This window comes from Saccopteryx leptura, chromosome 1 (genome assembly GCF_036850995.1).
Source record: "Saccopteryx leptura isolate mSacLep1 chromosome 1, mSacLep1_pri_phased_curated, whole genome shotgun sequence".
Lineage (NCBI taxonomy): Eukaryota > Metazoa > Chordata > Mammalia > Chiroptera > Emballonuridae > Saccopteryx > Saccopteryx leptura.
In genome coordinates this window covers 210,381,523-210,395,940 of record NC_089503.1, presented here as the reverse complement: position 1 = coordinate 210,395,940, position 14,418 = coordinate 210,381,523, and the positions used below count along the sequence as shown (strand labels likewise).

Genomic DNA, 14,418 nt, shown 5'->3' with positions numbered 1-14,418 from the left:
TTTTTTCTTGTTTGTTTATTCTCTGCCTCCTCTACTAGAATATAAGATCGATTATAATACGAGCTTTGCCTGTTGTGTTCAGAATATGCCCATTGCCTAGAATAGTGTCTTGTAAATAGCAGGTGCCCAGTAACTGGTTATCTAGTAAATGAATAAGTGAAGCTTAGCAAGGACGTATTTTTAAGTGATACAGAGACAGGATGTTTTAGGCGTGGCCCTATCAAAAGTTAGGGGATGAGGCAGAATGATTTATCGTAGGTTTCTTTTTGATCCATATGCTGAGCTTCTAAGTTATCAGATATTTTCTGAAGCCCAATGTCAGTGGTGTTGTAAATGGACTCAAACAATGATAGCCTCTTATCTTGAGGGGGTAGAAGACTGACCTCATTCTCAGCTGATCTGATCAACTGGAAAATGAAATGTGCTGTTAATTTTAGGATTCATTATATGTGACATTTTTGCCTTGCTAAAAAGGCTAGGGTCCAAGAGGAAAGCTGGAGAGCTTGCTATGCATCGTATCTTTATTTGCATTTGGGGAATTAGTTGGCACCAGGGACAGTCTGTGTCCTCACCCTGATTTGGGGTCTGGGTCTTATTTTTCCAGGCAGGGCTGGTGTCTATGCCCTGTCACAATGTCTGAAACGTCTTCTTCATGCATAAACAAGGGGCAGGCATGATTCACGCAGGATGAATCCCTCAACTTACAGACAGGAGAAAAATGTAGAGTCGTGATACTTGAAACATTTCTCAGCCTTAGTTGTCAGTGCTGGGACCCACTTCAGCACATTTCTGAAATGAAGTCTGCTAAGGCTAGGTCAGCAACACCATAAAAGAGAATTTTGTAATTAAAAAGGCTTAAAGGGATCACTGGCAAGATGGCCATTTTTTTTTAAACCAAGTCACTTAAAGAAGCAAACTCGATAGAAGTACTTCCTTACATCACTTTTGCCCATCAGTCAAAGTGAAGGGGCCAGAATGAGAAGAGACACCATCTGAGAAGCGGGTTTTAGAACTCGGCCATTTTTCACCCGATGAAGGCATCTACACGGTGATTTCAGTGGTCCTTAAAGTTTGATCCTTTATAGAGAAAGATAATAGGATTAGAAATAAGACGTTGAGAAAACAGCTCGCTGGGAAAAGCCCTACCTTCCATGAACAGCCATAAACCTCACTATTTTAATTTACCAAATGGGTGCTAGTGATTGAAAATGTTATGATGAAAAAACCAATCACCTCCACTGAATCACACAACCGTCTCCTGTACCTTTGACTGCGTTTAACCCACCTGGGCCTCAGAAATGAGATCTTACTGGCTATTTAATAAATTAGCCAACATACCGCCAAATCGGAGACAACAGCATGAAGAAGGAGCCTCTGGTCCTCTTGGTGTTCTCAGGGGAGCGCTGATTTTCAGGGGCCATCCTGTAATGATAAACGGCTGGAGGAGTTGACTTGGGTTCAGTCTCTTGAATGGAAGGCAGTTAAGGGTCCCTCATGAGAGATTATCCCATGGGAGGAGTTTTAGATCAGAAACTTGACTGGTTCTTTCTGAGAGTTATTACCAGGACCACATGTATACTCATCAGTATATCAGCAAAAATGGCCACATAGACCGTATTTCCCCATGTATAAGATGCACTCATGTATAAGACACTCCCATGTATAAGACACACCTTAATTTTGTGGCCCAAAATTTGAAAAAATGTATGACATAAAATTAGTGAAGTCGATTTTTATTCATCATAAAATTCATACAACTCATCATCACTGTCTAAACTCCCACCCATTAGCTTGTCCTCATCTGTGTCTGATGATGAATCATTGCGTTCATATATTGCCTCAGTTCCATCTATGGCATTGGAAATGCCACAACCACCGTATAAGACGCACCCAGTTTTTAGACCCCAAATTTCTTGGGAAACGATGCGTCTTATACCTGGGGAAATACGGTACCTCTGAGGGGTAGAGAGGAAGGTGTGGAGAGTATCTGTGCTGGAATATCTCAGAGAGCTTCCAACTGAAACTCCTCCCTCCTTTTGCCAAGAGAGACACTGAGGTCTGCAAGGGTGAAATGGTGTACCCAGTGCCACACAGGTCACGACTGAGGGCTAGTTCCTGAGTGTGGTGACTCACAGTTTTTCTAGACAGAATGAAAAGTTAGGGAGAAAAATTTTTTCCAGCTTTTTAAAAAAGATTTTATTGTCATTTTTAGAGAGGAGAAAGAGAGGGAGAGAAGGAGGAGGAGCAGGAGGCATCAACTCCCATATGTGCCCGGACCAGGTAAGCCCAGGGTTTCAAACTGGCGACCTCAGTGATCCTGGTCGACTCTTTATCCACTGCACCACCACAGGTCCAGTTTTATTGAGAAATAATTGACATACATCACTGTGTAAGTTTAAGGAGTATAGCATGATGGTTTAACTTACGTATGTTGTGAAATAATTATTGCCGTAGGTCCAGCTAACATCCATCATCTCATATAGATATAACATAAAGAAAAGAAAGAAGAGAAGAAAAAAGGAAGAACAGTTTCTTCCTTGTGGTAAGAACTCTTAGGGTTTACAAACGAAGGTCCGAAGCCTCGAATTAGGTGGCATGCCTCACCCGTCTGCGTGCTGTAGGGCCCGATGGAGGGCCTCTTCCATCCTTGTCGAGGGGCATGCTAACCATTTCTCCTTTCATGCGATGCAAAGTTATTATTTCTAATGCTTATTATATTGTCTCTTAAGTGCTGTCTTTATAAAGCCGGGAGGTGACATATGTAATGAAAGAGCTAAGTTATCTGAGTTTGAACACAGGATCCTCTGCTCATAGTGTCTGTTCTTTTTTTTTTTTTTTTTTTTGTATTTTTCCTTAGTGAGAAGCAAGGGGCATGGCAGCAGACAGACTCCTGCATACACCTGACTGGGATCCACCCAGCATGCCCACCAGCTGGTGATGCTCAGCCCATCTGGGGTGTTGCTCCGCTACAACCAGAGCAACCAGAGCCATTCTAGCACCTGAGGTGGAGGCCATGGAGCCATCCTCAGTGCCCGGGCCAACTTTGCTCCCATGGAGCCTTGGCTGTGGAAGGGGAAGAGAGAGATAGAGAGAAAGGAGAGGGAGAAGGGTGGAGAAGCAGATGGGTGCTTCTCCTGTGTGCCCTGGCCGGGAATTAAACCCGGAACTTCCACATGCCGGGCCAACGCTCTACTGCTGAGCCAACCGGCCAGGGTCCGTAGCTGTCTGTTCTTGGGTAAAATTTTTTTTTTTTTTTTTGTATTTTTCTGAAGCTGGAAACGGGGAGAGACAGTCAGACAGACTCCCGCATGCGCCGACCGGGATCCACCTGGCACGCCCACCAGGGGGCGATGCTCTGCCCCTCTGGGGCGTCGCTCTGCTGCGACCAGAGCCACTCTAGCGCCTGGGGCAGAGGCCAAGGAGCCATCCCCAGCGCCTGGGCCATGTTTGCTCCAGTGGAGCCTTGGCTGTGGGAGGGGAAGAGAGAGACAGAGAAGAAGGAGGGGGGGGTGGAGAAGCAAATGGGCGCTTCTCCTATGTGCCCTGGCTGGGAATCGAACCCGGGTCCCCCACACGCCAGGCCAATGCTCTACCGCTGAGCCAACTGGCCAGTGCCTCTTGGGTAAAATATTTAACCAAACTGTTCCCTGATTTTTGGAAAGTACAAATGTAAGCTGTGGTAAACTTTAGAGACAATTTCTGTAAAGGCTGGTGTATAGTAAATCTTGGCAAATGGTAGTTCTTATCTTTACTCTCTTAGAGGAAATATTGTTTACTGGACAAGAAAGTGGGCACTGGCATCTGAATGACAGGCTTCAAATCCAGTCTCCCCCACTTCCTAGTCCTGGGACCTGCCTAGCTCTGTAAGCTTTGGGTCCCTCACTTTTAAAATGGGGAAAAAATTACTTTATAGAGCTATTGTGGAAGTGTCATGATATTAATTCATGTAATGTGTTTAATAGTGCATTGCATGTTGAAAAGTTTGATCAACATTGTCCATAAGTACAATTATTTTAAATTTTGCCATGGAGGATACAAGGCCAAGGTTCGACTTTTTCCATAAAGTGTCAAAGATTTAAGTTAGGCTTTGCTGGCCATAAGATCTCCTTGTAACTCCTCAACTCTGCCATTGTAGCAGGAAAGCAGCTATAGATAATTGTAAATGAAGGAATTTGGTGGTGCTCCAATAAAACTTTATTTACAAAAACAGACAATGGACCACAGTTAGCCTGTGGGTCGTCGTTTTCCAATGCCTGATGGAGACATTCTGCTCTATGGCTTCTGGAAGAAGCCATCCTGTTGATAGAGGTAAAGAGGACAGCTTTCTTTTTTCACTGAATAAGTCACTGTTAGGTACATGTATTGAGACAGTTTATTTGCTACCTACCCACTGATCTAGGTTCAGACTGTGGAAAAGAAAGAAGTCTTTTGGGCAGCCATAAAAATTAAGGAGTGAATGCTGATAAATGGACACTCAGTTGCTTTATGATGATTGACAACAGTAGTCTCAGTGGCAGTGAGCTTATTGTTAGTGTGAGACTCCAAGACTTCATCAACAGATACAGGGCTCAGTGTTCTCCACAGAGCACATGTCTAGGTAAAGCTATTTATGGGAAGAAGGATCAGGTCCTTGTGGTCTGAGCAGAAACCCATGACCAATATTCTCTGGTTAGAACCAGGGAAGGGCAGTGAAAGAGCACCACAGCATTTAGTAGAAAAGGAAAGTCCACTCTCGTATTTCTGACAATAAATCATCACTCTACTTTAGAACCTTCATAGCCAGAGATTGACAATTAACTTTCCCAGAATCCTCTTTCCTGTAGACCTTTGACTCTCTGGGGGATCATTGAATCTGTCATCTTTAATCAATGTTCTGGAGACTTAGGAGGCTACTATCCTGCCAGCTGCCAATTGAGGAAATGTTTATATTGTTTTAATTAAGCAAACAGTGTTTCTATAGGTATTAAAGTATATTTATTTTCTTGGGCGGGATCTTATTTTATTCTATCAAGATAATAGAGTTGACTTTCCTTCAAAATAAACTCACTTTATATTCCATTTCTTCAGTGTGCTACTTTCTGATTTCGGAGCTAACGTTTAATTATCCATTAATTTTGTATTAGTAGATGTTGAATTAATGTAAAAGCTTTTAATGGCATTTATTAAAAAATTTTTTAGGTACACTTGAAATTCAACATTGATTTTTATAAGATTCAGGTGTACAGAATAGTGGTTAGATATTTAGATAATTTATAAAGTCATCCTATTGATAATTCTAGTACCCACCTGATGCCATACATAGTTACAACAAAATTATTGACTATATTCCCTCTGTGGTACTTTACATCCCTGTGACTATTTTGTAGCTGCCAATTTGTACCTCTCACCTTTTTCATCCTGTCCCCCAACCCCCCCCTCCAATCTGGCAACCATTAGTCTATTCTCTGTATCTATGAGTCTCTTTCTCTTTTGTTGGTTCATTTATTTTGTTCTTTAGAGTCCACATGTAAGTGAATAAGGCATTTACTCTTTAAACAAGAGTCTGTGAAATAGTTTTATTTATTTATTTATTTATTTTTTATTTTTATTATTTTTTTAACCCAAAGTAATGATTCTTCAGTCTCATATTAGGCGTGTGGAGGGCTGCTCTCAGTATGGTGGTGGGGGTGGGGTTGGAGAGCAGCGTCTTCCCTTTGAAGCTGTTACACGCATAGCTGTTTGCCCGTCTATGAATGAAGGTCAGTGCCCCATGGCAGAGGGTAGGACCAGACGACGTTGAGGCAGAGGATGGGAGACAATGTGTGAGGTCAGTGAAAATGTAAGAATCTCCTCAGCCATGCCAGCTGTATCCAAAACATCCAAAGGATGAAGAGTTAATGTAATCTATGATATTTGATTTGGCAAAAAAAAAAAAAAAAAAAAAAAAAGGTTGGACTGGCTGATCCTGAAGAGGAATTTCAGCGGTGTGGAAGACGTAAAAGCTGTATTTTAGGTATTCAAGGAGAGAATGGACGGCGAGGTAATGGACTTGGCTGTTGAAGAAAGGATTACAATAAAGCAATATTTGCAGGCAGTCAGTAGCAAGGCCGAGTCATGGAAAGATAGCATGAGAAGAAATGATGCTTCTAGCACTCTTGCCAGGTCGTGACATCACCTGGAAGAGTGGAGGTGGGGACACCCTCACCTCCTGATACCCAGCCTGGGAGAAAGCTCTGCAGAAGAGGCGCATGCGCATCGTTGATGACAGAAGGGAGACCAGCGGAGGCTAAGCTGAGGATGCTTCTCTTAAGGCCGTGAGGGAAGACCATAGGGTAGATAGAGACGAGGGGGGCAGGTGGAGGACCACGACTCACTCTCCTCTGGACAGTCCATGTTAATAGTAAATGAAAAACCTCTCTGTACACGTGCGCGTGAGCACATTCTCCCCCCCCCCCCCCCAGCCCGCAAACACACAATAGGGAACGAGAGATAGAGATTTAATAATTCTAACTTGGGCTGATTCTTCTCAATAGTTAATCTTAAAATGATTACTATGGTGGATTTAGGTAGGGAGAGAAAATCGTTTCCATTTTCCTGTTTAAGTTCCATAATTTTTAGGACTATTTTTAAGTAAGTAATTCTTTGCCTACACAATATAGATTATGGCAAAGCTAGCTATATTTCATGGAGACATGCGATCACTATCTTCCCTCCCTCCCTCTTTCCCTCCCTTTCTCTTAAGAACTGATTTCTAAATGTGGAGTAAATTCCAAGACTAGGATCTATAAAGCGACCTTAACAATTTTACCAGGACTATAAACTATTACAAAAAATATATCTTTAATGTAGGACAATACAAATAATAAAAAATCTACCAGCTCTATGTTCCAGTCACCTTTGGGGACTGAGGGGGCACATGTATGTTTTGTAAATTTTCCTCCAATGTTATTTTGGTTTAGCTGGTTGGGAAATGCTAGTGGAAGAGAAAGGGGTGCTTTACAATCACCACCGAAAAGACCAGACTCCTCTAGTTTTGCTTTTATTGTGGTGACGAGTCTTCACTGCTGCTCCAAATGCTGTCCCCACCTGGAGTGCAGGACTGAGAGCTGTAGCTAAGAGGACGCTCTCCTTGGGTTTGTGATCTCAGGAAAACCACAGATCTGAGCTGAGTGAATTTCTAAATGTGCTGGCCAGTGATGAACAACTTTTATAATTGTCACCCAAGGCTTGGGATAATCCTGAGGTGCCATCTGGTTTTTCAAAGAGCGATTCCTTTTTGTTCAGTTTCAGTATTCAATTTCTTTCATTTGATTTTCTAATTTGCAAAAAAACAACAAAACAAAACAAAAAAAAAACAAAAAACAAAACCCAGAGAGAGTACAGTTTATTGAACCTTAGCCAGAATACTTGATTAACAGGGACACTGAAATTCTATCCATTTTGTATAAATGGGGACAAAGGGAAAAAAAACTCTGCCATATTTGTTATCTTGCAGAGGCAACAGGGATGGTGAGAAAGTCCCTTCTATAATGTGAAACTACTTGTTATTAAAGGGGAAGGGTAGTGACTTGCCTACCTGCCTTACCCCTTGAGTTCAATCCCCCCCAAAATAATACCCACCAAAGGGTTAAATTCTAACCCATGACTGCTGCCCAGCTCTCATTACCCACTGAGAGCAGTGGGAGCCCAGTCTGGGCAGGAGGCCCTACCCTACCTGCCTGAATGACCAGGTGGGAACAGGCCCCATTTTTAATCCCAGGCACAGCCCTCTCTTCCACCCGTTGTGATTTCCCACCCTCACCCCTGGACACTTCTGCACATTCACTGGAAACATCATCACAGGAGAACTCGGCTTTGACAGCAGCCTCTCTGAAATTATTTATTTTCCCTGTTCTGGCTTGCACTTGAATAATTCTCCATCAACGGCACGTCTGATTGAGTTGGCATCACAAAACCTTTTGTATGCTATTTTTTTTCTTCTTCAAGAAATATTGAAGCCTGAATCAAATTGGAATAGCTGCCTGGTAATGATCTCATTATATATAAATACAGACGCGCGGGCAGGAGAGAGAATGACTCCGGACTCAGGTATGCAGCGCAGTCGGTCCTATCAGCTCCCGCGCAGCCGGCCCCCGCCCCACTCTGGTCCTCACAGCGTTCCTTTCAGTGGAAGGTTCAAGCTGCAGCCAACGCTTGGCTGACTGAAGCTGGGACTTGGGATTATTTTTCTCCCCTCCCTCTGCGCTCCCCCCCTCCCCGCCCCTTCATGACATATGTTAGGAGACGAAAGGAACCTGGGCTGCGTGTTTACTCTTCATTTGGGAGTTTCACGTGTCCTGATTGATCGGAAAGACAAAAAGGCAGAAGGAGAGACATTTGGTGCTGGCTGAAAACCATAGCCACTCTCGACATGAAGTGTCCTCGCTTGGTGGGGATAATGAGGCAGTTCTGGGTATACGCGCTATTAAGAGATTCTTTGAAACCACAGGCCCACCACCCGGTTTGAGTGCTTATGTAGAGAAAGAACACACCCAGAAGGCGGCCAGAGGGATGGGGTCTGGGCTGGGAAAGGCCCTGAATGTGGTTGTTTACTGGTTATTAGCCCCAGTCACCTTTTTCTGGTTGCCAAGGCACAAGCAGCTGAGTTTAGCACCCCACAGCGGGCCACCTAAGGAGTTGGACTCCCAGTATGGGCCAAGCAACCCTGGCAGAATTCTACTCCTCCCTGTCACTGGCATCCAAAATGAAACTGGGCAGGAGAGAGGATAGACCACATTGTGTTATATGTCCCTGTTAGGTTCTAAGGGGCATTTATTGATGAGGTGAGGTTGCCATTGGCACAGGGTTGTAGGTTTATTTTTCCCTTCTGATGTCCATTGTCGGTGCTATCAAAATATGGAATAACGCTGTAGGCATCCTTGTTGGGCAAAAGGATGGAATGAGTGGCAAAAATACTTTGCTCCTAGTTAAAAGTCTTTCACGCAATGTGTGTGGTATGCCCTTATGTTATGGCCATAAAATCTAAAGACATCTAAAGACGGAAGGCTTAGGAGGCCTCTGTGGCTGGAGGGGAGCCCCTGGTAGCAGGTGGGACCATTCCCATTGTAGGGACAATCAGGGACAAATGTCTTTGGCCACAATTGGATACACACTAGATGGATGCTAATTGATAGCATTTTTCCTTAGTTTACTATGTGCTGACATTTGTAACGCCTTAGCTCCAGCAAGTGAGTCTTCTTCCTCTCCCTCTAGTGCTACAGCTACTGCTGGGATTTGGAAGGATATTTCTTCTGCTCCTGTTCTGACTCCCTTGGGTGATAGCAACTGAATGTGAATTTAATTGTTTGCGGAAATTGAGTGTTGGAACCCTATCTTCTTGTGTTTTCCCCATTGCTTGTGGAAGGATCTAGAGAAATCCCCAGTTCAGTAATTACATGTACCCCCAATACCTAGTTATAGCTCAGGATGCCTCCATAATATAATAATAATAATATAAATTATAATGATAATAAACAGCTACTCTGTGTTTGGTATGAACCAGGCACTGTGCTATGTGTCTTACACACTTTATTCCATCTGACCCTCACAGCTCAGGGACGTGGATACTGTTACGTCATTTTAGAGATGATGTCACAGATCATAGCTTGCTGTTTAGTGGGAGAAAGATTGGTATGTGGCTACAAATATTTGGAGGCAGGAGACGAGATGATGTATGTAGGTGAGATGTCTCTGAAGAGGTTCCTTATTTCTTCAGTCCCTTTGCATTTATTGAGCTAGTTTCGATGGTGATGCTAGTATTCCGCCTGCCTGGTTCGGGAAACCACAGAAGCATGAGTCACAATTCTCGCCTACGAGCCACCTCTAATTCAGTAGGTGGATAAGAGTGGAACATAAAAACACCTCCCCATGGAACAAATTTGGGTTTGGCCTCCTGTCTGCTATTAGCTAGCCTTTCTGGACCCAAGCTTCCTTTTAAAAACTAAATAATTGCACTGGATTAGAAATTTGCAAACTTTTTTTTCTTTATCAAGGGCCAGATGTAAATATTTTAGGTTTTTGAACCACGTGATACGGCTATTGTTGCATGAGAGCAGCGGTAGACAATCTGTAACACACAGATGTGGCTGTGTTAATGTCAAGTTTTATTTACAAGAACACTTGTTAAGAAAAAACAGGTGGGCCGGATTTAGGCTATTGCTGACCCCTGGGCTAGCTGATGGCTACAGCCCCTCTCTAGCTAGAAAGTGCTATAGAGTCTTCACATTCCACATTGATTTCAGCCTTGGAGTGTGGAGACTTTTTTTTTCTTTTTTTGGCTTTTCTCTTGTGGAGGAGAAGTGTATAAAGACTGGCAATAGAAGTGGTCCTGGAGAGACACTGGGAGGGATGCCTTGCGATATTCTGATTGAAATCACAATGCGAAGAAGCCATTAAGAAAGGTGGGGAGAAAGGTTCCATTAATCAGAGATGGGTACTGCTGTTTTAGCTGGAGATCTGGCCATTAGCTCAGCAGGAAGATGAGAGAGACAAGATGGGGTAGGCTGCAAACATGGCTTTTCCAAAGGCACAATGCTGAAAAGTGCTCTTTAGAAAATTTTAATGTAATGCCTTAGAATCCAAGGCATAGTCAAGAAGGACATGTGTATCTCTCTGTATATACACATCTTCATTTGAAAACGCTCCCATTTATTATTTGCATACCTTGGAATTTCCTGAGACGCTAAAACAAATATACAGTTGCAGGACTAATCCCGTTGCATGTGACAGAGACACCTTGCTCCAATTGACTTGAAAAACGTAAAACACGGTGCAGTGCAGGGGAGTGCCGGCTCCATCTGGGGTCTGGTATCTAATGAGGTTATTAGTTTCTTGTCTCTTTCATTTCTGCCTTCCTAGGTAGTAGGGTGTTACCCCCAGGCTTACTTTCTAACGCAGTGAAGGAGTGAGAGCTGTCTTTTTTCAAAAGCCATAGCATTGTCTCCTCGTGTCTCCTGGCCCTGATTGGGTTAGGTGCCCACTCCTGAACCAATTTCTGTGGCCTTAGCCAGTTGGGCCCCATGGCACGGCTAAGAGTGGGGGTGGGAGGGCTCCCAGAGGAGAGTTGGATTGCATAGATCAGTTAGAGGCAGATAGGTGTTGGGTAACAACAGAGGTCCAGTGCAATGATACTGTATAATTTTAAAAATACTTTTATGGAAATAGTCTCATTTGATTTTACAACAATTTTCGGAGAATATGTCAGATCTTATTATTCCCACTTTCAGATGGAGAACTCCAGGGCTCAAATCACATGACTGGTTCAAATTCATGTAGTTTGTGAATTTGAGATCATAATAACTTTTCTATCTGAGAAAAGTGATGTCTGACCACTATATGACAAAACTCTTACCTCTCCTGTTTCAGACTGGATGTCTACGAATTGAATTAGTATTTTGGGCAGTCGTACCACACTGGTTTATACTAATTTTATGGCGAATAAGGACCTCACTGATTTGTCACATGAGTGCTGAGAAAGTGCAATTCACCTAACAGAGTTTTTTGAACTTAAGAGCAGGGCTACATTTATTTTTGTGCTATCTTGTATTAACTTTCTGCCATTGTTCTAGCCTGGCCAAAACTTCTGAATCATGCAGAAACCAAAATATTAACTCTCTCTCCCAGCTTTGTGGCATGTTCAAGTTTAAGAAAAGTACCCTGCTAGTTCCTCTTTTAAGTAATTACTAGAAAGTTTGAACAGTAAGATCTATGTAATGTTGAATAATTACTGACTTTAATCTGGAATGAGGTCTTTACCTTTGGCTTGGTTCAATATTTTTGTAACTGACATGGATGGAGACTAAACTGACGTATTAAAGATATGAATCACTTTGCAGATGAAATATGTCTTCTCATTTGATATCTTGTCTCATGTTTCTAATATGAGCAAAATTTTGCTTGAGAGCATCACCTTTGGAAATGAATAGCCAAATAATTGGCCTGGCGTCAACAGTAACTACTATTCTCTGCAACTCCCATACCATTTATTTTGGATAGAGTTGGGAAAATTGTGGCCATCTAGTTAAATTCCTGTAATGAAAATAGTAAGATAATCACAACAGGGACCCACCACCACCATCTCTGAACATTTGGTAATAAATACAGTAGACAGTACATATTCCTCCAGTGACTTAATTTTCTTTTGCAGATTAGAAACTTGAAACCCTACAACTCAAATGTAAGTGATACAAGGATTTGGCCAGAAATACCATGGGATGTAAGGGTCTTGGGCAGGAGGGTGGTGGGTGGGTCTGAGAATCGTCTGCGGGTGGGAATGGCAGTGAGGTGTTTGATACAAACATGGTCCAAAACTTTAAAGGAGGATGATTTTGTATTAGAATCAATTATTCTTATCACTTAAACAAGGTAGAGAAACATCACTGTATGATTCAATTTCTCTCGGATTGGTTTTAGTCCTGAGCAGGGAGGCGTGTTTCTTTAGCCCCGTTATGGGAAGGTGTGGGGAGGGGCTGGCAGAAGCCTTTCTGTCCCAGGTGGCCATCTTGTCCCCCGCCAGGACCCTAGCGCAAGCAGCTGCTCCTGACTCTGCCTGCTTCTCCTGTCCCCACTCCTTCTTCCTCGCCCTTAGATCTTGCAGGAACGCTGCCATTACTTAGGTACTTCATACAAGAAATTCTGCATTGAAACTAATGAATTCAGAGAAAAGAATGAAAGCCATTCTTTTCTTCCCTTTCCCCGGAAGTGATTGGCTGTGCAATCTGGGAACTACTGTTTCTATATAAAAGAAGTATTTGGCGAGCAAACGACTGCCACCTTTCCCCAGTTGCACTCCGACAACAAGAAAGCTGCAGTTGTTCTCGCATTGGGCCATGTGACCTGCCCCTCCCCTCCCGGGGCTGCTCCCTGGGCCCCCTTCTTCCTGACACTCCTTCCTGAGCTACAAGAACAGGTTCTCAAGGTGATAATAAGCAAGAAAATGTTCCAGCCGTGTTTTCAGCCTCCGCCACACCGCGCTACTTAAAAGAGGTTAAATGCTGTGTGAACCTGGGCTCCCGCTGCCCGGGGCCACGCAGCCCTGAGCCAGGCTGACCGGCCTCCCTCCGCCCCTCTCCACAAGGGACTGGTGATGGGGGGAGCGCAGCCTCCCCAGCAGCTGCTGACTTGCACTTGGAAATTCAGTCCTCTCAAGGCAATTTCTCAGCTTGTAAAGAACTTCTACAAGCTGGGGGAATAAAACAATTTCTAGCAATGAATTCTGAATTTGATGCCTCCCATGGCGAGCAGGATAATGGCAGGCTCACTGTCTTCCAAGGACAGCAGTCCTGGGATGGGTGGGAACGTTGTATTGTGTCAAGTGTGGACAGGTAAGGCTTTTGTGGGCTTGTGAGAAGATTCCTAGCTCTTTCTAGAAAACCACTGCCAATCTTCTTTCTCTTCTGAGGCCTTCTAGATCTCACATGACGGGGGGGGGGGGGGGGACTGTGTCACCCCTGTGCTGGAAGTGGCCAGGCTTCACGTGCACACCAGAGAGCAAAACCACTTCTGTCTCCTCTTGGGTGGAGCAGCGCTCATTGCTTAGGGAGGCACTTTGGTCCTAAGGTTGGAGACTGAACCAATTGTGACAGGGAATGGGGAGTTCCCAATGACACGGTCACGCTCTCACCTCCGACAAACTAGTGGAGTTGGGCACCATTGCTGGCCAGAGCAGATGTGGTACCAGGCTTGGAGAAACTTCTCTTGATGCAGGAAAGTTTCCCAGGGATTCTGCAATCACCTTTTGCCTTTAAGACCCTTTGGGTCATCATTCTCAAGCTGTAAGCATTTTCCCTTCCCTCCCTTACTCGTCTGGAAAGCTGCTCCTGTCCCCACTGGCGGGAAGTCCCCAGTGGCAGCTGCTGTTGCTGCTGGGACAATCTTCTGCCTCTTCAGCGGATGGCTTTGTTGTGGGAGGATTTCAGTATCCTTGTCTCCTAGAGCTTCTGCTCCGAGCTTCAGGATGTGTTCTGGCAAGTGCAAAATCCAGTAGTCACTGAACCCTTCAGAATCTTTTCCGCTCTGCAGAAGTACAGTTTTATTCATTCGTTTCTTCAGGAGGTAAGAAATAAAGCTGTTCCACTCTAGGCATAAATTAGCGTTTATAACAATGCAGTGCAAAAAATGTAATTTAAATAGAACTGATTAGAATTTTGATAGGGCACCCATCTAGGAACCTCTAAACAAATGCTGATCAGGTAATGAGTGGAACAAGTCATTTAGTTTAGTGATTCAGCTATCTGTTCAATGATTGGGTCACAGTTTCCCCAAACATATACAGTGACTGTTCATTAATTATTCAATTCTGGCTCAGTAATTGTCCAATCTCACTACAAACTGTGAGCTTATAGGTGAAGCCACAGAAGACAGCAGAGGGGAAAAGTAACAACCTGACAGAAGTATGTTTGC

General features: G+C 43.7%; 1 non-coding gene across 1 annotated transcript; it reads right to left on the bottom strand.

Moving 5' to 3' along the window:
* Positions 1–2,559: 2,559 nt before the first annotated feature.
* LOC136389962 (U6atac minor spliceosomal RNA) lies at positions 2,560–2,689 on the bottom strand. The gene has a single exon (XR_010748502.1). It is a non-coding gene; the product is annotated as a U6atac minor spliceosomal RNA (small nuclear RNA).
* Between the last annotated feature and the right edge of the window lie 11,729 nt (positions 2,690–14,418).